This window comes from Protopterus annectens, chromosome 1.part1 (assembly GCF_019279795.1).
Source record: "Protopterus annectens isolate FY-2018-M chromosome 1.part1, PAN1.0, whole genome shotgun sequence".
Taxonomy (NCBI): domain Eukaryota; kingdom Metazoa; phylum Chordata; order Ceratodontiformes; family Protopteridae; genus Protopterus; species Protopterus annectens.
The window spans coordinates 556159187-556183220 of record NC_056726.1 but is presented as its reverse complement, the minus strand read 5'-3'; the positions used below and the strand labels follow the sequence as shown (position 1 = coordinate 556183220).

General features: G+C 40.1%; 6 non-coding genes and 13 pseudogenes across 6 annotated transcripts; all 19 read right to left on the bottom strand.

The window, feature by feature from the left end:
* Positions 1-1893: 1893 nt before the first annotated feature.
* On the bottom strand, positions 1894-2054 carry LOC122817029. The gene has a single exon (XR_006367142.1). It is a non-coding gene; the product is annotated as a U1 spliceosomal RNA (small nuclear RNA).
* A 1749-nt stretch (positions 2055-3803) lies between these two features.
* On the bottom strand, positions 3804-3931 carry LOC122817061 (annotated as a pseudogene).
* A 79-nt stretch (positions 3932-4010) lies between these two features.
* Positions 4011-4173, bottom strand: LOC122816983. The gene has a single exon (XR_006367130.1). It is a non-coding gene; the product is annotated as a U1 spliceosomal RNA (small nuclear RNA).
* A 1665-nt stretch (positions 4174-5838) lies between these two features.
* LOC122817126 lies at positions 5839-5966 on the bottom strand (annotated as a pseudogene).
* A 374-nt stretch (positions 5967-6340) lies between these two features.
* On the bottom strand, positions 6341-6467 carry LOC122817139 (annotated as a pseudogene).
* A 694-nt stretch (positions 6468-7161) lies between these two features.
* LOC122817146 lies at positions 7162-7308 on the bottom strand (annotated as a pseudogene).
* A 1779-nt stretch (positions 7309-9087) lies between these two features.
* Positions 9088-9212, bottom strand: LOC122817001 (annotated as a pseudogene).
* A 243-nt stretch (positions 9213-9455) lies between these two features.
* LOC122817025 lies at positions 9456-9618 on the bottom strand. The gene has a single exon (XR_006367140.1). It is a non-coding gene; the product is annotated as a U1 spliceosomal RNA (small nuclear RNA).
* Positions 9619-11689: 2071 nt separating this feature from the next.
* Positions 11690-11820, bottom strand: LOC122817111 (annotated as a pseudogene).
* Positions 11821-12066: 246 nt separating this feature from the next.
* LOC122817097 lies at positions 12067-12230 on the bottom strand. Its single transcript, XR_006367146.1, has one exon. It is a non-coding gene; the product is annotated as a U1 spliceosomal RNA (small nuclear RNA).
* A 1277-nt stretch (positions 12231-13507) lies between these two features.
* On the bottom strand, positions 13508-13639 carry LOC122817153 (annotated as a pseudogene).
* A 242-nt stretch (positions 13640-13881) lies between these two features.
* Positions 13882-14047, bottom strand: LOC122817050. Its single transcript, XR_006367144.1, has one exon. It is a non-coding gene; the product is annotated as a U1 spliceosomal RNA (small nuclear RNA).
* Positions 14048-15286: 1239 nt separating this feature from the next.
* On the bottom strand, positions 15287-15412 carry LOC122816965 (annotated as a pseudogene).
* Positions 15413-18520: 3108 nt separating this feature from the next.
* On the bottom strand, positions 18521-18648 carry LOC122816971 (annotated as a pseudogene).
* A 255-nt stretch (positions 18649-18903) lies between these two features.
* Positions 18904-19065, bottom strand: LOC122817028. The gene has a single exon (XR_006367141.1). It is a non-coding gene; the product is annotated as a U1 spliceosomal RNA (small nuclear RNA).
* Positions 19066-20309: 1244 nt separating this feature from the next.
* Positions 20310-20437, bottom strand: LOC122817036 (annotated as a pseudogene).
* Positions 20438-21115: 678 nt separating this feature from the next.
* On the bottom strand, positions 21116-21243 carry LOC122816995 (annotated as a pseudogene).
* A 269-nt stretch (positions 21244-21512) lies between these two features.
* Positions 21513-21665, bottom strand: LOC122817079 (annotated as a pseudogene).
* Positions 21666-22713: 1048 nt separating this feature from the next.
* On the bottom strand, positions 22714-22841 carry LOC122817129 (annotated as a pseudogene).
* Between the last annotated feature and the right edge of the window lie 1193 nt (positions 22842-24034).

The following is a 24034-nucleotide window of genomic DNA, read 5'->3' as shown; positions in this document are numbered from 1 at the left end:
ATGTCAAAATACCTCTCTACTACACAAGTGACATCTTTGATATTAGAGCCATTATAGACAAACATTGGCATGTTCTACGGGTCGAAGATTCCATCAGTAATTTAGTTGGGGTTAGACCTAGATTCAGCTATAAGAATAGTTTGAACCTAAGGAGGATGCTATGTCATAAGAATATTAAGGATGCACCCACACAAGCTTATAACACTATTCCATGCAGTGGTTGCAATCAATGCACATTTATCAACACAGAAACAACCTTCAAACCACCATTGTTAGATAGAACATTCAAATTTTGCACTGGGACAAACTGCAGAACGGCCAACGTTGTATATTTTGCTCCTGCTCAGCGTTCTATATTGGCAAAACCAATAGAACGCTGAGAGAAAGGATTAGGGAGCATGTTTATTGCATGAGGGTAGGTGATGAAAAGAACGCTTTAGCCAAACACCATAAAGCTAAAGGTCCTGCCCATACCTTTAGTTTTCTTGTTATACAGGCAATAGATCCCAATTCTAGAGGTGGTGATCTAGAGAATCTTACACTGGAAATGGAAACCAAGTGGATTATCAGATGTAAGGCAGATTTTTTGCCTGGGCTCAATGATAAAATTAGTCTACAACCTTTTCTCAAGAAGAGAAGGCTGAGAAAGGTGATGAAATAAGATGGCCCTTTGTGAGGTAGTACATTGTTTAGTAATGCTGTTCCATAAAAATGTTGTATATTAGTAGAACAGCCTTTTATTTCTAATTTTTAGTGATGCTTATATTGATTGTGCTCATACATATACACATTAATGCATTTTCTGTGTAATACAGCACCATCTAGTGGTTATGTGGTAAATGTTTATGATGAGTTGAATTGTTTGATTATATATTTTTATATATTTTTAAGCTCCTTTGCACATTTTGATGTATCATATTTAGTATATTTATTGTATAAAAGCTGCTACAAATTGTTATGTTTTAGAATTGTTATGTTTTAGACTTGTTTTTAAGAATAATGTTTTTAATTGAATTATTAGTCAGCTGATCACTTAAGGTATATATGGGCTGTGCTGCCATTAGTTTTTTGTACAGTCTGAAGAAACCCGTTTGGGGTGAAAGCGCTCACTGAATAAAGGAAGCTTCTATCCACCTTTTGAGTTGGTGGCTTTTCTTGGTTTTGAAGTTCATTTATGTAACCAACAGGTTACCTATTGTGCCAGAATTGGTGCTTCATTTGTCGTACATGTGGTTCGTTCTTTGAACTGTTTTAGTATAAGGCAGACATCCACTGCCTGCAAGCCGCAGCGTTCCTTTCGTGACTGTTTGGAGCTTTTATTTTAATTACGGATCGCTGTTCTTCCGGTGGAGCTTCTGTTGCTGATTCAATCTGTTATTTAGTTTAAGTTCAGGAAACTGCGCAACCATAATTCCACATTACCAAAAATTTTCAAGGAAAAGAAGCAGACCCTCAGCTTTGGGAAGCAATGTTGTTGTATGACTTTGGTTATGGAGAACCAGCACGGGGGGGGGGGGGGTTCAGTTGAGTTTTCAACATTTGGGGAAATCACAGCAGTCAACCCAACCAAACTGTGCAATGGAAGAGCATTGGGAAGCCATCCTCTTGATTGTGGTAGTCCCCTGCCAGTTAGGCATGAATGACTTTGGTTAACGGGAAATAGCAGGTGAGGTGAAAAGAGGAGACGAGAGCATGCATGACCTGTTTCAAGAGAGAAAGACAGAAAATAAATGCATTTGGAGAAAAAGATAAGTGTTGTAGATAAGAGGAAATGATTTACTACTTCTGAGCTGTGAGCTTTGGGAACTGCACTCTTAACATTGGCTAGAAATATGGGCTTATAAGCTAAAAATGCTAGAATAAAAAAAAAAATTGTTTTTTTTAGCTTAAGTTCAAATAACCGCTCAGATGTAGTCCCCCACTATCAAAAATTAAATAGTTGAGATTCCCACATTTGGGGAAATCATAGGAATAAACCCATCAAAGTGTGCAATGGAAAAGTCTCACCCTCAAAAAACAATCTTGGTCATAATATCCCCATCGCCTTCAACTGTTGACTTTGGTTACTGAGAACCAGCAGTTCCAGTGTTGTAAATGTCATTACCTGGGTGGTTAGTTCTTTTTGCAACAGTATAAGGTTAGTGACAAAACTGGGTTTGAATCAAAAGACTGGGTCTGCATCTTTATTGGAGGACAAAAAAAGTCTGAGGAAATTTCGGTGTCTAAAGTTATATCCCATCATGCTTTACCCATGAACATTTTACACTAGGTTTTGAATCATCTCCTTTCTGTTGGAAGAGAGAGAGAGTGAGACAACCTCTTTCAAAATTCAAAGGGCTTTTGAGTAACCTGAGGTAATTTTAGTAAGGGGTTACAATCTTTTCCTGTGTCTTTAAAAAATGGGTGAAAAACATGCTTTCCTTTTGACAGATTGTTTGAGCAGCTAAGATGGTCTGTTCAGCAGCTCTTCCTAGACATACAGATAGCACTTGAAAACAAAACATACCCTTTAAGTACTTCAAAGTTCCTCCCTGTTTGCCATAATGACATTCTGATACCCCAAATGATAGACGTGAATAACAGAGCTGAGGTTGCACATCTTGGTAGGCAGAGGTAATATCTGAGGCTTGTAATAGCAGATGCTTCTTACTGGGGTGAGGTGGCCTGCAAGCCCTATTCTAATGAGGAGGTTGTGCACACAGATATATGATATAGACATTTTGCACTTTGCTAGGAGAGGGATAAAACATTTTGCAAAGGCAAGGTACGGCTGCAGTCAAGAAAGATTTAGGAAGGAAATGCCTTTTACACAAAATCTTAATAAATGCACAAGAGGGATGAAGAAAGGAGGGAAGGAAAGAAAAAAGAAAGAAAGAAGGAAAGAATGACTGTCGATGCCACATGCAACAGAGAAAGCAACTGAATAAAAGGAAGTGTGGAATAAAGAAAAAAGAAGGAAATAAGGAAGGAAAGAGGCATGCATGACCTGTTTTGAGACAGAAAGATAAAAAAGAAGTCCACTCAGAGAAAAAATGGTAAGTGTTGTAAATAGCAGTAAATGATTGGCTGTGTCTGAGTTACAAGACCTGTATGTATAAGACTGATTAGAAATAAGGGATTGTGAGCTAAGCATGCTGGCATGAAAGAAACAAATCTGCTACTTAGTTCATGAAACTGTGAAACCACAACTCCCAACTACTAAAAATTTTCAAGGAAAAGAAGAAGAACCTCAGCCTTGGGAAACAACATTGTTGTCTGACATTGGTGATGTAGAGCCAGTGCTAAGGGATAGAGGAGGAGGCAGAGGAGCAGGAGGAAATATGCAGTTGTGTTTCCTACATTTAGAGAAATCACAGGAGTCAGCCCAATGGAAGCATGCAATGGAAGAGCCTCTGGAAACCATCTTATTGATTGCGGCACTGTCCCTGCCAGTTAGGTACGACTTTGGTGAAAGGGAAATAGCAGGTGAGGTAAGAAGAGGAAAGGAGAGCATGCAAGGCCTGTTTTGAAAGAGAAACACAGAAAATAAATGTGTTTGGAGAAAATGGTAAGTGTTGTAAATAAGAGGAAATGATTGGTTGTTTCTGATTTAGAAAAATTCTATATATAAGACTGGTTAGAAATAAGGGATCGTGAGCTAAACATGCCAACATGAAAGAAACTGATCTGCTGGTTGGTTTAAGTTCAGGAAACTGTGCAACCACAACTCCACACTACCAAAAATTTCTAAGAAAAAAAGCATTGGAAGCAAAGTTGTATGGATTTGGTGAAGGAGAACCAGCACTTGGGGAGAGGAGCAGGAGGAGGAAATATGCAGTGGAGTATCCCACATTTAGGGAAATCTCAGGGGTTGACCCCACAGAAGTGCACAATGCAAGAGCCTCAGGAAACCATCTTCTTGATTGTGGAACTGCCCCTGCCAGCTAGGCATGACTTTGGTTAATGGGAAACAGCAGGTGATAAGCTAAAAATGCAAAAAGAAAAAAAAGTTCAGATTTTTAGCTTAAGTTTAGATAACTGCTCAAACATGGTCCACCACTATCAAAAATTAGGTAGTTGAGTTTCCCACATTTGGGATAATTACAGGAATGAACCCATCAAAGTGTGCAATGGAAAAGTCTCACCATGGAAAACCACAATCTTGGTCATAGTAACCCCATTCCCTGTAACTATTGACTTTGGTTTCCAAGAACCAGCAGTTCCAGTGTTGTACATGTCATTACCTGGGTGGTCAGTTGTTTTTGCAACAGTGTATGAGTTTACTGACAAAACAGGGTTTGAGCCCATGGATTGGCTCTGCATCATTACTGGAGCACAAGAAAAGTCTGAGGAAATTTCTATATCTGAAGTAATATCCCATCATACTTTCCTAGTGAACATTTTACAGTAGATTTTGACTCATCTCCTTTCTGTTAGAAGAGACAGAGAGACAACCTCTTTCAAAATGCAAAGGGCCTTTGAGTAACCTGACATAATTCTAAGCAAACTAGTAAGAAACTACAATGCTTTCCTGCATCTTTAAAAAAATGGGTGCAAAACATGTATTTCTGTTGATGGATTGCTTGAGCAGCTAGGATGCACTGCTCAACAACTCCTTCCAGACATACAGACAGCACCTGGAAACAAAGGAGACCTACTAAGGGTTGAAAGTTCACCTCTGTTTGCCATAATGACATTCTGGTACCCCAAATGAAATACATGACTAACTGAGCCGAGTTTGCACATGTTGGTAGGCTGAGGAAATATCTGACTCTTGTAATAGGTGATGCTTTTTACAGGGAGGGGGTGGCCTGTCAGCCTTATTCTAATGAGGAGGCTGTGCATACAGATGTATGATACAGTCATTTTTGCACCGTGATAGAAGAGGGATAGCACATTTCACATAGGCAAGGTTCATCTGAAGTCAATAAAAATTTAGCAAGGAAATGCCTTTCACACAAAATCTTAATAAATGGACAGGATGGATGAAGGAAGGAGGGAAGGAAAGAAAAAAGAAAGAAATAAGGAAAGAAAGACAGTTGATGCCATGTGCAAGAGAGAAAGCAAGTGAGAGAAAGTAACTATGGAAGGAAAAAATAAGGAAATAAGAAATGAAAAAGGCATGCATGCCCTGTTTTGAGAGAAAAAGATAGAAAAAGAGTACATTTGGAGAAAAAAGGCAAGTATTATAAAAAGCAGTAAATAATTGGTTGTTTCTGAGATAGAAGAACTGTATGTATAAGACTGGTTAGAAATAAGGGATTGTGAGCTAAGTATGCTAGCATGAAGGAAAGAGATCTGCTACTTAGTTTAAGTTCAGGAAACTGTGCAAACACAACTCCCCAGTACCAAAAATTTTCAAGGAAAACAAGCAAAACCTCAGCCTTGGGAAGCAATGTTGTACGATTTTGGTTATGGAGAACCATTGCTGGGGAGAGTCGGAGGAAGAAAAAAGAAAGAAAGAAGGAAAGGATTGTCTATGCCATGTTCAACAAAGAAAGCAATTGAAAAAAGGAAGTATGGAATAAAGAAAAAAGAAGGAAGTAAGGAAGGAAAAAGGCATACATGGCCTACTTTGAGACAGAAAGACAGAAAAGAAGTCCACTTAGAGAAAAAAGTTAAGTGTTTTAAATAGCAGTAAACGATTGGTTGTTTCTGAGTTAGAACTGTTTGTATAAGATTGGTTAGGAACAAGGGATTGTGAGCTAAGCATGCCAGCATGAAAGAAACAAATATGCTAGTTAGTTTCCCCACTACTAAGAATTTTCAAAGAAAAGAAGCAGAACCTCAGCCCTGGGAAGCTCCATTGTTGTATGATTTTGGTAATGGAGATCCAGCACTCGAGGAGAAGAAGGGGAGGAGGAAGCATGCAATTGAGATTCTCACATTTGGGAAAATCACAGGGGTCAGCCCAACCAAAGTGTGCAATAGAAGAGCCTTGGGAAACTGTCTTCTTGATTGTACTACTCCCCCTGGCAGAAAAGTACGACTCTGGTTAATAGGAAATGGCACCTGAGATGAGAAGAGGAGAGGACACAATTGATGGCCTGTTCAAGAGAGAAAGAGAGAAAAGAAATGCATTTGGAGAAAAAGGTGTCTTGTAAATAACTGGAAAGGATTGGTTGTTTCTGATTTAGAAGAACTGTATGTATGGGTCTGCTTAGAAATAAGGGATTGTGAGATAAGCATGCTAGCATGAAAGAAAGATATCTGCTTGTTAGTTTAAGTTCAGAAAACTGCAACCACAACTCCCCATAACCAAAAATTTCAAGGAAAAGGAGCAGAACCTCAGCCTTGGGAAGCAACATTGTTGCATGACTTTGGTACTGGAGAAGCAGCACTGGGAGAGAGGAGAAGGAGGGTGAAATATACAGCTGATTTTCCCCAAATATGGGTAAATCACAGGGGTTATCACAACCAAAGTGTGCATGCAAGAGCACTGGGAAACTATATTCTTGATTGTGGTACTGCTCCTGTCAGTTAAGTATGACTTCAGTTAATGGGAAATAGCAGGTGAGGTGAGAAGAGGAGAGGAAAGCATGTATGGCCTGTTTCAAGACAGAAAGACAGAAAAGAAATGCATTTGAAGGAAAAGGTAAGTGTTGTAAACAAGAGGAAATTATTTGGTTGTTTCTGAATTGGAAGAACTGTATGTATAAGACTGGTTAGAAATAAGAGATTGTGCAACCACAACTCCCAACTACCAAAAATGTCAAGGAAAAAAAAGTAGAACCTCAGCCTTAGGAAGCAACATGGTTATATGGCTTGGATTATGGAAAACCAGCACTAGAGGGAGAGGAGGAGGAGGAAATATGCATCGGAGTTTCCACATTTGGGGAAATCACAGGGGTCAACCCAACTGAACAGTGCAATGGAAGAGCCTCAGGAAACCATTGATTGTGGTACTGCCTCTGCCAGTTTAGTATGACTTTGGTTAATGTGAAATAGCAGGTGATGCGAGAAGAAGAAAGGAGAGCATGCATGGCCTGTTTCATGAAAGAAAGACAGAAAAGAAATGCATTTGTAGGAAAAGGTAAGTGTTGTAAATAAGAGGAAATGATTTACTATTTCTGAGCTAGGAACTTCTGGAATTGTATGCATAACATTGGCTAGGAATATGGTCTTATTGGCTAAAAATACTAAAAGAAAAAAAAAGATCAGAGCTTTAGCAACTCCTCAGACATAGGCCCCAAATATCAAAAATTAGACAGTTGAGTTTCACACATTTGGAGAAATCAAAGAAATGAATCCATCAACGTGTGCAATGGAAAAGGGTCACCCTGGAGAAACCACAATCTTAGCTACAGTATCCCCATCACCTGCAACTATTGACTTTGGTTACAGAGAACCAGCAATTATAGTGTTGTAAATGTCATTACCTGGGTGGTTAGTTGTTTTTGCAACAGTGTATGAGGTTAGTGACAAAATGGGGTTTGAGCTCAAAGATTGGCTCTGCATCTTTATTGGAGCACAAGAAAAGTCTGAGGAAATTTTGGTGTCTAAAGTAATATCCCATCATGCTTTGCCCATGAATATTTTATACTAGGTTTTAACTCATCTCCTTTCTGTTGGAAGAGAGAGAGTGAGGCAACCTCTTTCAAAATGCAAAGGGCTTTTGAGTAACCGGAGGTAATTCTAAGTAAGCTAGTAAAAAGCCACAATCTTTTCCTGCATTTAAAAAAAAAATGGGTGAAAACATGCTTCCTGTTGATAGATTGTTAGAGCAGGTAGGATGCTCTGCTCAGCAGCTCCTTCCAGATATACAAATAGGTCTTGAAAACAAAGGAGACCCTCAAAGTGTTTGATGACATTCTGATACCCCAAATGAAATACGTGACTAACAGAGGCAAGCTACAGATCTTGGGAGGCCAATGTAATATCCGAGGCTTGCAATAGCTGATGCTTCTTACTGGGTGGAGGTGGCCTGTTAGCCCTATTCTAAGGAGGAGGTTGTGCATGCAAATGTATGATAGTCATTTTTGCACCTTGCTAGGAGAGGGATAAAACATTTTGCATAGGCAAGGTTCAGCTGCAGTCAAGAAAAATTTAGCAAAACAATGCCTTTCACACAAAATCTTAATAAATGGATGGGAGGTATGAAGGAAGGAGGGAAGAAAAGAAAAAAAAAAGAAAGAAGGACTGTCAATGCCACATGCAAGAGAAAAAGCAAGTTAAAGAAAGGAAGTATGGAATGGAAAAAAAAGGAAGTATGGAAAGAAAAAGGCATGCACAGCCCTTTTTGAGATAGAAAGATAGAAAGAAGTCCATTTAGAGAAAAAAAAAGTGAGTGTTGTGATTAGCAGTAAATGATTGGTTGTTTCTGACTCAGAAGAACTGTATGTAAAATGGGGTTTGAACCCAAAGATTGTCTCTGCATCTTTATTGGAACACAAGAAAAGTCTGGTTATAAATAAGGGATTGTGAGCTAAGCATGCTAGCAAGAAAGAAACAGATTTGCTTGTTAGTTTAAGTTCAGGAACTGTGCATCCACAAGTCGGCACTAGCAAAAATTTTCAAGGAAAAGAAGCAGAACCTCAGCCTTCGGAAGCAACATTGTTGTATGACATTGGTTATGGAGAACCAGTGCTGGGGAGGAGAGACAGGAGCAGGAGGAGAGGAATGTGCAGTGGAGTTTCCTACATTTGGGGAAATAACAGCAGTCAACCCAACTGAACCGTGCACTGGAAGAGCATCGGGAAACTATCTTCTTGATTGCGGTATTGCCCTTGCCAGTTACTTACAACTTTGGGTAATGGGAAATAGCAGGTGAGGTGAGAAGAGGAGAGCATGCATGGCCTGTTTTGAGAAAGAAATACAGAGAACAAATGCATTTGGAGAAAAAGATAAGTGTTGTATATAAGAGGAAATGATTTCTTGTTTCTGATTTAGAAGAACTACATGTATAAGATGAGTTAAAAATAAAGGACTGAGAGCTAAGAATGCTAACATGAAAGAAACAGATCTGCTGGTTTGTTTAAGTTCAGGAAATGGTGCAACCACAACTCCTCACTACCAAAATTTCAAGGAAAAGAAGCAGGACTGCAGTGTAAGGAAGCAACATTGTTATATGACTTTGGTTATGGAGAACCGGGGCTGGGGGGGCAGGTGGACATAAGTAGTTGAGTTTTGCACTTTTGGGGAAATCACAAGGTTCAACCCAACCAAAACATGCAATGGAAGAGCCTCGGTAAACCATCTTCTTGATTGTGGTACTGCCCCTGCCAGTTAAGTGTGACTTTGATTTATGGGAAATATCAGGTGAGGTGTGAAGAGGACAGGAGGGCATGCATGGCCTGTTTTGAGATCGGAAAACAGAAAAGAAATGTATTTGTAGAAAAAGGAAAGTGTTGTAAGAGGAAATGATTTACTATTTCTGAGCTAGGACTATCAGGAATTGTATCTATAACATTGCCAAGAAATATGGGTTTATAAGCTAAAAATGGTAGGTGAAATAAAAGATTGATTTTTAGCTTAAGTTCAGATAACTGCTCAAACATACTCCCCCACAATCAAAAATTAGGTAGTTGAATTTCCCACAGTTGGGGAAATCACAGGAATAAACCCATCAAAGTGTGCAATGGAAAAGTCTCACCCAGGAAAGACCACAATTGTGGTAGTATCCCCATTGCCTGTAATTACTGACTTTGGTTACTGAGAACCAACAGTTCCAGTGTTGTAAATGTCATTACCTGGGTGATTAGTTGTTTTTGCAACAGTGTATGAGGTTAGTGAAAAAACGGGGTTTGAACCCAAAGATTGACTCTGCATCTTTATCGGAGCACAAGAAAAGTCTCAGGAAATGTCTCCATCTAAAGGAATATCCCATTATGCTCTGCCCTTCAACATGTTACACTAGGTTTTGACTCATCTCTTTTCTATTTGAAGAGAGAGAGTGAGATAACCTCTTTCAAAATGCAAAGGGCTTTTGTGTAACCTAACATAATTCTAAGTAATCTAGTAAGAAGCTACAATTTTTTCCTGTGTGTTTTAAAAAAATGGCTGAAAAAAATGCTTTTCTGTTGATGGATTGCTTGAGTAGCTAGGATGGTCTGCTCAGCATCTCCTCCCAGACCTACAGAGAGCACTTGAAAACAAAGGAAACCCTATAAGTGGTTCAAAGTGCACCCATTTGTTATAATGATATTCTGATACCACAAATGAAATACGTGTCTAACAGAGCCAAGCGTGCACATCTTGGTAGGCTGAGGTAATATGTGAGGCTTGCAATAGCTGATGCTTCTTACTTGGGTGACGTGGCCACCAGCCCTATTCTAAGGAGGAGGTTGTGTATGCAGATGTATGATACCATCATTTTGCAACTTGATAGGAGAGGGATAGAACATTTCACATAGGTAAGGTTCAGCTGCAGTCAAGAAAAATCTAGCAAGGAAATCACCTTTCAAACACAATCTTAATGAATGCGCAGGAGGGATGAAGGAAGGAGGGAAGGAAAGAAAAAAGAAAGAAAGAAGGGAAGAATGACTGTCAATCCCACATTCAAGAGAGAAAGCAAGTGAAAGAAAGGAAGTGTGGAATGAAGAAAAAAGATGGAAGTAAGGAGGTAAAAAAGGCATGCACAACCTGATTTGAGAGAGAAATATACAAAAGAAGTCAATTTGGAGAAAAAAGGTTGTTGTGTCTTTCGGCTTTTCCATTTAGGGGTCGCCACAGCGGAACTCCAGTCCGCTAATGATTGGCAGTAGATTTTTATGTGCCAAGTTGCCGGCCCTGATGCACAACCTTCAATGAAGGTATGCCCATTCACGCATGTCTCCACACAGAAGACGCTCTAGCTGAGAATCGAACAGGGCAATGTCTTACTGTGAGGCGACAACGCTACCACAGCACCACCACCGCAGTACAATAACCAGTCTTATAAATACAGTTCTGCTAACTCAGAAACAACTAATCATTTAGTGCTATTTACAACATTTACCTTTTTCAATTTGGAGAAAAAAGGTAAATGTTGTAAATAGCAGTAAATGATTAGTTGTTTCTGAGTTAGCAGAACTGTATTTATAAGACTGGTTACAAATACAGGATTGTGAGCAAAACACGATAGCATGAAAGAAACCAATCTGCTCGTTAAAATTCAGGAAACTGTGCAACAACAACTCCCCACTACCAAAAATTACAAGGAAAAGAAGCAGAACCTCAGCCTTGGGAAGCAACTTTGTTGTATGACTTTGGTTATGGAGAAAGAGCTGGGCAGGGAAGAGGAGGGGAAAATATATAATTGAGTTTCCCATATTTTGGGAGGGATGAAGGAAGGTGGGAAGGAAAGGACTGTCGATGCCACATGCAAGAGAGAAAGTAAGTGAAAGAAAGGAAGTATGGAATGAAGAAAAAAGAAGGAAGTAAGGAAGGAAAAAGGCATACATGGCCTGTTCAGAGACATCAAGATGGAAAAGAAGTCCATTTGGAGAAAAAAGTTAAGTGTTGTAAATAGCAGTAAACGATTGGTTGTTTCTGAGTTAGAAGATCTTTATGTATAAAACTGGTTAGAAATAAGGGATTGTGCTAAGTATGCTAGCATGAAAAAAACAGATCTGCTACTCAGTTTAAGCTCAGGAAACTGTGCAACCACAACTCCCAACTACCAAAAATTTTCAAGGAAAAGAAGCAGAACCTCAGCCTTGAGAAGCAACGTTGTTGTATGACTTTGGATATGCAGAACCAACACTGGGGGGAAGAGGTGGAAAAGTAAGAGGAGAAGGAACTATGCAGCTGAGATTCCTACATTTGCAGAAATCACAGGGGTCGACCCAAATGAAACGTGCAATGGAAACATCTCAGGAAACCATCTTCTTGACTGTGGTACTGCCCCTGCCAGTTAGGTTCGACTTTGGTTAATGGAAAATAGTAGGTGAGGTGAGAAGAGGAGAGAAGAGCATGCATGGCCTGCTTCAAGAGAAAAAGACAAAAATAAATTCACTTGGAGAAAATGGTAAGTGTTGCGAATAAGAGGAAATGATTTACTATTTCTGAGCTAGGCGTTTCAGGAATTGTATTTACAACATTGGCTAGAAATGTGGCCTTATAAGCTTAAAATGCTAGAAGAAAAAAGACCAGATTTTAACTTAAGTTCTGATAACTGCTAAAACATAGTCCCCCACCATAACAAATTAGGTAATTAAGTTTCCCACATTTGTGGAAATCACAGGAATTAACCCATCAAAGTGTGCAATGGAAATGTCTCACCCTTCAGAAACCACAATCTTGGTCATAATATTATCATAGCCTGCAACTATTGACTTTGGTTACAGAGAACCAGCAGTTTCAGTGTTGTAAATGTCATTACCTGGGTGTTTAGTTGTTTTTGCAACAATGTATGAGGTTAGTGACAAAATGGGCTTTGAATCTACAGACTGGGTCTGCATCTTTACCGGAGCACAAGAAAAAATCTGAGGAAATTTCACCATCTAAAGTAATACCCCATCATGCTTTGCCCATGAACATTTTACACTAGGTTTTGACTTGTCTGCTTTCTTTTACAAGATTGAGAGAGTGAGACAACCTACTTCAAAATCTAAAGGTCTTTTGAGTAACCTGACATAATTCTAGGTAAACTAGTAAAAAGCTACAACCTTTTCATGCATCTTTCAAAAAATGGGTGAAAAACATGCTTTCCTCTTGAAGGATTGCTTGAGCATCTAGGATGCTCTGCTCAGCAGTTCATCCTGGACATACAGACAGCATTTGAAAACAAAGAAGACCCTCTAAGTGGTTGAAAGTGCACCCCCTCTTTGCCATAATAACATTCTAATACGGTTACCCCAAAGAAAATACATGACTAAGAGAGCCGAACTTGCACATCTTTATAGGCTGAGGTAATATCTGAGGCATGTAATAGCTGATGCTTCTTACTTGGGAGGTGGTGGTTTGGCAATCCTATTCTAATGAGGAAGTTGTGCACACTTGTGTATGACACGGCCATTTTGTACCTTGCTAGGAAAGGGATAAAACATTTTGCATAGGCAAGGTTCATGTGCAATCAAGAAAAATTTAGCAAGGAAATGTCTTTCACACAACATATTAACAAATGCATGGGAGGGATGAAGGAAGGAGAGAAGGAAACAAAAAAGAAAGAAGGAAAGAAATAATGTTGATGCCACATGCAAGATGGAAAGCAAGTGAAAGAAAGGAAGTATGGACTGAAGAAAAAAGAAGGAAGTAAGGAAGGAAAAAAGCATGCAAGGCCTGTTATGAGACAGAAACATAGAAAAGAAGTCCATTTGGAGAAAAAAAGGTAAGTGTTGCAAATAGCAGTAAATGATTGGTTGATTCTGAGTTATAAGAAATATATGTATAAGATTGGTTAGAAATAAGGGATTATGAGCTAAGCATGATAGCATGAAAGAAACCGATCTGCTGGTTAGTCTAAGTTTAGGAAACTGTGCAAACACAACTCCCCACTACCAAAAAAATTTAAGGAAAAGAAGTAGAACCTCAGACTTGGGAAGCAACACTGTTGTATGACTGTGGTTATGGAGAACCAGCTCTGGGGGGAGAGAAGGAAAAAGAGGAGGAGGAAGAAATATGACGTTGAGTTTCCCACATCTGGAGAAATCACAGGGGGTCAACCCAACTGAAGTGTGCAATGGAAGAGCCTCGGGAAACCATTTTCTTGATTGTGGTACTGCTCCTGCCAGTCAAGTATGACTTTTTTTTTTGGGAAATAGTAGGTGAGGTGAGAAGAGGAGAGGAGAGCATGCATGGCCTGTTTCAAGAGAAAAAGAAGGAGAAGAAATGCATATGGATAAAAAGGTAAGTGTTGTAAATAGGAAGAAGTTATTTTTTTTATTTCTGAGCTAGAAGCTTTGGGAATTGTATGTATAACATTGGCTAGAAATATGAGCTTATAAGCTAAAAATGCCAGAAGAATCAGATTTTTAGATTAAGTTCAGATAACTGCTCAAACATTGTCCCTCACTGTCAGAAATTAGATAACTGAGTTTCCTACATTTGGGGAAATCACAGGAATGAACCCATCAAACTGTGCAATGCAAGAGTCTCACCCTGGAGAAACCGCAATCTTGGTCGTATGATCGGTATCCCCTGCAAATATTGACTTTGGTTACTGAGAACCAGCAGTGCCAGTGTTGTAAATGTCATTACCTGGGTGGTTAGCTGTTTCTGCAACAGTGTATGAAGATAGTGACAAAATGGGGTTTGAATCCAAAGATTGTCTCTGCATCTTTATTGGAACACAAGAAAAATCTGAGGAAATGTTGGTGTCTAAAGTAATATTCCATACTGCTTTGCCCATGAACATTTTACACTAAGTTTTAACTTGTCTCCTTTCTGTTAGACAATGGAGACTGAGACAAAATGCAAAACGCTTTTGAGTAACCTGAGGTAATTCTAAGTAAGCCAGTAAAAAGCTACAATCTTTTCCTGTGTCTTTTTAAAAAAAATGAGTGAAAAACATGCTTTCCTGTTGACGGATTGCTTGAGCAGCTAGGATGCTCTGCTGAGCAGCTCCTCCCAGGCATACAGACAGCACTTGAAAACAAAGAAGACCCTCTAAATGGTTGAAAGTGCACATCTGTTTTCCATAATGACATTCTGATACCCCAAACAAAATATGTGACTACCATAGCCGAGCTTGCACATCTTGGTAGGCCAAGGTAATATCTGAGGCTTGTAATAACTAATGCTTCTTACTCGGGGGGAGGTGGCCTGGCAGCCCTATTCTAAAGAGGAGGTTGTGCATGCAGATGTATTGCACCTTGCGAGGAGAAGGACAGAACATTTTGCATAAGCAAGGTTCGGCTCCAGTCAAGAAAAATTTAGCAAGAAAATGCCTTTTCCATGAAATATTAACAAATGCATGGGAGGGATGAAGGAAGGAGGGAAGAAAAGAAAAAAGAAAGAAAAAAGGAAAGGACTGTTGATGCGACGTGCAAGAGAGAAAGCAAGTGAAAGAAAGGAAGTATGGAATGAAGAAAAAAGAAAGAAGGAAGGAAGCAAAAAGGCATGCATGTCCTGTTATGAGACAGAAAGATAGAAAAGATGTCCATTTGGATAAAAAACGTTAAGTGTAAATAACAGTAAATGATTGGTTGTTTCTGAGTTAGAAGAACTGTATGTATAAAACTGGTTAGAAATAAGGGGTTGTGAGCTAAGTATGCTGGCATGAAAGAAACAAATCTGCTAATTAGTTTAAGTTCAGGAAACTGCAACTCCCGTCTACCAAAAATTTTCAAGGAAAAGAAGCAGAACCTCAGCCTTGGGAAGCAACATTGTTGTATGACTTTGGTTATGGATAAAACTCACTGGATGAATAGGCAGAGCAGGAGGAGGTGGAAATATGCAGTTGAGTTTCCCACATTTGGGGAAATCACTGGGGTCAATCCAACTGAAGCATGCAATGCAAGAGCCTTGGGAAACCATCTTCTTGATTATGGTACTGCCGCTGCCAGTTAGGTTTGACATTAGTTAATCTGAAATAGCATAAGAGAAGAGGAGAGGAGAGGAGATCATGCATAGCCTCTTTTGAGAGAGAAATACAGAAAATCCTCTAAGACTAACTTTGAGTCCAAATTGGCCACATCCACCAAGGACAATCACAAGACCTTCTTCACATATGTCCGCAATCTCAAAGGCAACACCTAAACTTTCTCTGAACTGGTGGTCAATAGCACCACATACACAAATGCCATAGATATAGCCAACCTGCTGTCAGACAGGTTCAGTGAAAACTTCACCCCCCCCTGTCCCCCATCAGTAAACCAGGACATCCCCAGCACTTGCCCCCTCCCCTCATCACCAGGGAGCATGTCCCTAATGCCCTCTCAAAGGCAAAAAATACAGGTTTCCATGGGACCCAATAACATCCTTGGCTGTATCCTACATGAACTAAGGCATAAGCTCTCAGCTCCATTAGACACCCTATTCAACCAAAGCCTGAGCACTGGCTTCATCCCAGTTGAATAGGGGACAGCCACTGTCATCCCTCTACACAAAGTTGGAGCATCCACAGACCCAGGCATTTATAGGGCCATCAGCCTAACTAGCCTGATCTGCAAGGCCATGGAACACATTATCATGGACCTTATAAACAAGGACATTGGCAAACCTCCAAACACTTGACCCCACACAGTTTGGTTTTCTCAAAAGGAGATCATGCCTGTTAAACTTGGTCTACATCTTTGAAACAGTCACCAAAGTCATGGATGAGGGGAAGATGGTGCACACCGCCTACCTTGACCTAGCCAAAGCCTTTGAAACTATTCCCCACTCAGGCATAATAGATAAAATCACCCAGCTAGGCATCCACTCATATGTTACCAGATGGGTAGCTCACTGGGTCAATGATAGAACCCACTCAGTCAAAGTAGGGGAAGCCACCTCTAGTAGCAGACCCGTAACAATCAGTGTACCCCAAGGATTGATCTTGGAGCCTCTAAATGTATAGGATATACTTTTCTGAGGTGCAAGCCAAAACCAGTGATCTGTGGCTGACCAAGTTTGCAGATGACTGCAAGCTGCGTGCTATCTTAAATTCCCCTACTGATGTGAACATCCTACAAGAGGGCATTACCCAAACTAATGATTAGTGCCAGAAGCATGGCCTCAAACTGAATGCCAAGAAATGCATCATTATCCCCTTTGGGGAAAATGTCATCCCCACTAATTATCACATTAATAACAATGTACTAAGCATGCAGTCAGTTGTGAGGTACTTGGGCACCCAGGTTGATAGCAACCCAACTTTTGACCACCACATTGCCCCTGTTGTACGGAAGGCTTTCTACATGGCCCTCCATATAAACAAGGGTATTTCATGCAGGAACAAGGAGGTCATTACATCCCTGTACTCCTCCCTTATCAGACTCATCATTGACTACAATGCCCCCTTCGGCATGTACCTTGCCAAGCACAAGCAGCAGTTGGAGAAAGCACAGAGGTTCCTGACCAGGGAAATCCAGGGTCTCAAACACCTATCCAATACAGATAGGCTTAAAGCCGTGACCCTCTACTCAGTCTCATACAGACTGCTCAGAGGTGACCTGTGTCTGGCAAAAAAGGCCATTTCAGACCCAGCCTTGATGGAGTTGTTGCATATCCGTAAGACAAACTCCACTCACATAACCTACATGCAAGGCCTTAACCTGGTTTATGACATCAATAGAACTTGTTGCCAGGATAGATTTGTGTCCCAAAGACTCCCCTGTCTGTGGAATAGACTCCCTCTCCATGTCAAGCAGAGTACCTCTCTAGCCCTCTTTAAGAGGAACCTGGACGACTGGATGGGAAACAGAAAATATACCCCTGGGATCCCACCTGTGTCCCTGCTGGACGGGGGAAACAGGTGCTGACTTTAAGGAAACATGGGCGAAATTCTTGGCTAGGCTTATAAGGGCCTCCGGGTCAGTAGCCTAGTATCATCCTAAGAACCTATGAACTTATAAAAGAACTACATTTGGAGAAAAAGGTAAGTGTTGGGCATTCTACTAGTGTAGTACCTCGCGTTTAGTTTTGTGCAGGTTTGGGTGTGCTAGCAGTGAATGGCAAGCGGAATGGGCGGGGATAGCAAAGAAGAATGGCAGTCATGCTGATTCACATGTCAACTGTGGAACTGTCACTGAAAAACAAATCCTCAGACTTAGAGATGCCATCCCAATAAATATGTTGAAATCACTTGCAATTCCACCACAAGCAATACCATAATGTAAGAATATTAACACCAGCTTTGCTCATTTTTTGTCAACTGTTCATCTATTCTGGGGCTTCTAGTCATTTGCAGTCATGTTGTCAGATAGTGATCTGATGATCTTTACAGTTTGAACCATTATCAAAATGTGTATAACATTTTATTTCCGGGATTATATTTTGGCATTGGTGAAGGCTTAGCTGCAATATGGTTTATCAAAGTTTCATAGTCCATGCAATGTAATAGAGCAATATACTGTGCATCTTAAATGTGTAAAAGCCATGATTGAAGTTTTGTTTTGGTGGCTATAGACTCTGTCTGTGTGATTTCCCATATTTAAGGTTATAGAGTCAGAAGAGAAGTTATTGTTCATTAGCATATACAAATGTTAGCAAGTTCATTTTTAGAAAGGAGTATCATTTTCCTTGTTTTTAACCAGGTTGGAATATTTTTGTGCATCATATTTTGCTCTGGTATGTTTGTAAATCAACATTGCTTAAGGTGCACAAATGAATATTCATGCAGCTGTTGCCTCTGGCAGCCTGCAGGCGTGTTTGGGGCAGGCTTTGCTCCTGCACATCCTGCAAGGTACTACACTGATAGAATGCCAGGTGTTGTAAATAAGAGGAAATCATTGGTTGTTTCTGACTTAGAAGAACTGTATGTAGAAGACTGGTTAGAAATAAGGGATTGTGCACTAAGCATGCTAGCATGAAAGAAACATATTCTGCTGGTTAGTTCACGTTCATGAAACTGTGCAACCACAACTCCCCACTACTAAAAAATTCAAGGGAAAAGAAGCAGAGCCTCAGTCTTGGGAAGCAACATTGTTGTATGACTTTGGTTATATAGAATCAGTGCTGGGGGGGAAAGCAGGAGGAAGAGGAAATATGCAGTTGAGTTTCCCACTTTTGGGGAAATCACAGGGGTCAACTCAACAGAAGCGTGCAATGGAAGAGCCTTAGGAAACTATCTTCTTGACTGTGGTACTCCCCCTGCCAATTAAGTATGACTTTGGTTAATTGGAAATAGCAGGTGAGGTAAGAACAGGTGAATAGAGCATGCATGGCCTCTTTCAAGAGAGAAAGACAGAAAAGAAATGCATTTGGTGAAAAAGGTAAGCGTTATAAATAAGAAGAAATGATTTACTATTTCTGAGCTAGGAACTTTGGGAATTGTATGTATAACATTTGCTAGAAATATGGGATTATCAGCAAAAAATGCTAGAATTAAAAAAAAAGACCAGATTTTTAGCTTAAGTTCCAATAACTGCTGAAACATAATCTGCCATTTTAAAAAAAATAGGTAACTGAGTTTCCCACATTTGGGGAAATCACAGGAATGAACCCATCAATGTGTGCAGTGGAAAAGTCTCACCCTGGGGAACCCACAATCTTGGTCATAATATCCCCATCGCCTGCAACTATTGACTTTGGTTACCGAGAACTAGCAGTTCCAGTGTTGTAAATGTCATTATCTGGGTGATTAGTTCGTTTTGCAACAGCGTATCAGGTTAGTGACGAAACAGGCTTTGAATACAAAGAATGGCTCTGCATCTTTATTGGAGCAGAAGAAAGTCTGAGGAAATTATGTCATCTAAAGTAATATCCCATCATGCTTTGTCCGTGAACATTTCAGATTAGGTTTTGACACATCTCCTTTCTGTTGCAAGAGAGACAGTGAGACAGCCTCTTTTAAAATGCAAAGGCCTTTTGAGTAACCTAACATAAATCTAAGTAAGGTATTAAGAAGCTGCAATCTTTTCCTGCGTCTTTCAAAAAAATGGGTAAAAAACATACTTTCCTGTTGAAGGATTGCTTGAGGTGCTAGCTAGGATGCTGTACTCAGCAGCTCCTCCGAGACATACAGACAGCACCTAAAAACAAAGGAGACCCTCTAAGTGGTTGAAAGTGCACCCGTTTGCCATAATGACAGTCTGATACCCCAAATGAAATATGTGACTACCAGAGCCAAACTTGCACATCTTGGTAGGCCGAAGCAATATCTGAGGCTAATAGTAGCCGCTACTTTTTACTGGGGGAGGTGGTCTACCAGCCCTATTCTAATGAGGAGGTTGTGTACACAGGTGCATTATATAGTCATTTTGTACCTTGCTAGGAAAGGAATACAACATTTCACATAGGTAAGGTTTGGTTGCAGTGAAAAAAAATATACAAGGAAATGTATTCCACACAAAATCTTAAATCACTGGAGGAATGAAGGAAGGAGGGAAGGAAAGAAAAAAGAAAGAAAGAAGGGAAGGACTGTCTATGCCACGTGCAAGAGAGAAAGCAAAGGAAAGAAATGAAGTATGTAATGATGAAAAAAGGAAGTAAGGAAGGAAAAATGCACACAAGGCCTGTTCTGAGACAAAAAGATAGAAAAAAAGTCCATTTGGAGAAAAAAAGTAAGTGTTGTAAATAGCAGTAAATGATTGGTTGATTCTGAGTTAGAAGTGTATGTATTGGATTGGTTAGAAATAAGGAATTGTGAGCCAAGCATGCTAGCATGGATGAAACAGATCTGCTAGTTAGTTTAAGTTCAGGAAACTGTGCAACCACAAGTCCTGACCACCAAAAATTTTCAAGGAAAATAAGCAGAACCTCAGCCATGGGTAGCAACATTGTTGTATGACTTTTGTTATGGAGAACCAGTGTTGGGGGAAGAAGAGGAGGAAATATGCAGTTGAGTTTCCCACATTTGGGTAAATCACAGGGGTCAACCCAACTTAAGCGTGTAATGGAAGAGACTTCAGAAACCATCTTCTTGATTGTGGCACTGCCCCTGCCAGTTAACTATGACTTTGGTTAATGGAAAATAGCAGGTGAGGTGGGAAGAGGAGACGAGAGCATGCATGGCCTGTTTTGAGACAGAAAGATGGAAAATGAATGCATTTGGAGAAAAAGGTAAGTGTTGTAAATAAGAGAAATGATTTGTTGTTTCTGCTTCAGAAGAACTGTATGCATAACACATGTCAGAAATAAGGGCTTGTGAGCTAAGCATGGTAGCATGACAGAAACAGATTTGCTGGGTTAGTTTAAGTACAGGAAACTGCGCAACCCCAACTCCCCACTACCAAAAATTTCAAGGAAAAGAAGCAGAACCTCAGCCTTGGGAAGCAACGTTGTTGTATGACTTGGGTTATGGACAACCAGTGCTGGGGGGGGGGGGGTGATAAGGCAAAAACAGGAGGATGAGGAAATAGGGTCTATATTATATATTCAAAGCTTCAAACTTTTGAACCTCATATGTTTGACAACATATGAGCAAAATTTGAATCTTTGAATATATAATAAAAATGTCCCCTGCACCCCTTCACCCCCCTACTTAAATACACCAACTTCGAGACCGCACTTCAGTGCAGAAAAGGGAAATTTTCCCATTCTGTGTTTACAGAGCCATTGCCTTTCACCTTCGAACTTTTCATATGGTGTCAGCATTCGAACTTTGAAACATTCAATAATTTAATAGAGACCTGAGGAAATATGCAGTTGAGTTTCCCACATTTGGGGAAATCAGAGGGGTCAACCCAACTGAAGCGTGCAATGGAAGAGCCTCGGAAAAACATTTTCTTGTTTGTGGTACTGCCCCTGCCAGTTAAGTATGACTTTAGTTTATGGGAAATAGCACATGAGGTGAGAAGATGAGAAGAGAGCATGCAAGGCCTGTTTTGAGAGAATAAAATGGAAAACAAATGCATTTGGAGAAAAAGGTAAGTGTTATATATAAGAGGAAATAATTTACTATTCCTGAGCTAAAAGCTTCAGGAATTGTATGTATAACATTGGCTAGAAATATGGGCTTATAAGCTAAAAATGCTAGAGGAAAAAATAAGATCAGATTTTTAGCTTAAGTTCAAATAACTGCTCAATCATAGTCCCCCCCCCCCCCCCATCAAAAATTATGTAGTTGAGTTTCCCATGTATGGGGAAATCACAGGAATGAACCATAGAAAGTGTGCAATAGAAAAGTCTCACCTTAGAGAAATGACAATCCTGATCATAGTATCCCCATCCCCTCCAACTATTCACGTTTTCTACCGAAAACCAGCAGTTCCAGTGTTGTAAATGTCATTACCTGTGTGGTTAGTTGTTTTTGCAACTGTGTATGAGGTTAGTGATAAAATGGGGTTTGAATCTAAAGATTGGCTCTGCATCTTTACTAGAGCACAAGAAAAATCTGAGGAAATTTTGCCATCTAAAGCAATATCCCACCCTGCTTTGCCTGTGAACATTTTACACTAGGTTTTGACTCACCTCCTTTCATTTAGAAGAGAGAGAGAGTGAGACAACTTCTATCAAAATGCAAAGTGCTTTTGAGCAACCTGAAGTAATTCTAAGTAAACTAGTAAGAAGCTACAATCTTTAAAAAATGTGTGAAACACATGCTTTCCTGTTGATAGATTGCTTGAGCAGCTAGGATGGTTTGCTCAGCAGCTGCTCCCAGACATATAGACAGCTCTTGAAAACAAAAGAGACCCTCAAAGTGTTTAAAAGTGCATCCCTGTTTGCTGTAATGACATTCTGATGCTCCAAATGAAATACGTGACTAACAGAGCTGAGCTTGCAGATCTTGGGAGGCCGAGGTACTATCTGAGGCTTGCAATAGCTGTTTCTTCTTATGGGTCAGAGGTGGCCTGGCTGCCCTATTCTAAGGAGGAAGTTGTGCCGCAGATGTATGATACAGTCACTTTGCACCTTGCGAAGACAGGGATAGAACATTTTGCATAGGCAAGGTACGGCTGCAGTCAAGAAAAATTTAATAAGCAAATGTCTTTCACACAGAATCTTAATAAATGCATGGGAGGGATGAAGGAAGGAGGGAATGAAAGAAAAAAGAAAGAAAGAAGGACTGTTGATGCCACGTGCAACTGAGAAAGCAGGTGAATGGAAGGAAGTATGGAATGAAGAAAAGAGAAGGAAGTAAGGAAGGAAGAAGGCATGGAACCAGAACTCCGCACTACCAAAAATTTTCAGGGAAAAGAAGCAGAACCTCAGTCTTGGGAAGCAACATTGTTGTATGACTTTGGTTATGGAGAACCAGCGCTGGAGGGAGAGAAAGAAAAACAGGAGGAGGAGGAAATATGATGTTGAGTTTTCCACATTTGGGGAAATCACAGGTGTCAACCCAACTGAGGCATGCAATGAAAGAGCCTGAGGAAAGCATCTTCTTGATTGTTCTACTGCCCCTGACAGTTAGGTATGACTTGTGCCAATGAGGAATAGCATAGTTGTAGTAGGTGAGGGATTTGTATTTTAGTTCAGGTGAGTTAGGAGTCAATGTAAATATTTTGGGTTTAAGGAGTTGCATACTGATGATATTAAGCAGAGGAGAGATTAAGAAGGGTAGGAGAATGTCTCTATTAGTTTTGGGATATGTGTGTTTAGGAAATGGTTGTAAATAATTCAATTCTACATGTTGGAAGTTAGGAATTAGAAACAGAACAGTGGAGGGCTTATGAGGTAGAGTTGAAACATGATTGGGATGAGAGTTATGAGGAGAAGAGGTTGTAAGTGTGAAAGAGAGATAGAGGGTGGTTGTGTTGGTTAGGTTTTAGCTTGTGAGGAGAAAAAGGAAGGTAAAGAGATGAAAAATAATATGAAGGAGAGTTGAAAATCAGATGTGAGCTGCTGAAGATTAATAGGTGGGTAGGTGATTGTGGGATGGAGCGGGGTGGTAGGGAGGGAGGGAGGGAATTTAGATTGTGTGGAAAAATGTGTAATTGGGTAGTGGGTGTGGCTATGCAAATTTAGTGACAATATACATCTGAGAAAAGTGGTGGTGGGTGGGAATGGGAGAAGGGAGGAGAGTGGAGTGATCCCAAGCGGAGCAAGGTCAAATGGAGTGGGCTGAACCAACTCCTAGGAGAAGGACACGCCAGAAACAATCAGTAAGTCTTGAAAATTGTAAGCTATATAGTGTGAATAGTAGCCGGGAAAGTAAGTAAAACCTGAGTGTAACTTCAGTGGGCAGGGGAAAGGAATAGAACTATTAGGGAATAGGAGAAAGGAGAGGTAAACATACAAGGCTTGCAGTTACAGGATGAAAGAAAAGAAAGACAAGAATTGGTAAAACTAGATATGGGGAGTGGTGATCAAGAGGCAAAAAACTAAAGGTAATATAGGTGCTTATCAGTGTAGCAAGTTTAGAAATATAAGGGGTCAGGGCTGGGCTGGAGATATATTACCACAAGTAGGGACCCTGAGTTTGAATGCAGCCTGGCAGTGTGTAACAGAGCCCAGGGCCTATAAAAGTTACAGCTTAAGTTTATTACCAAAAAACAGCACATACATAACTTAAGTACCTGGGACTGGTAGCTCTGCACATCATACACTTTTGAAAGTGGAGCTTAAAATAGTTGTGCTTCATGGTTAGATCTTTCAGGGCTGGAAAACA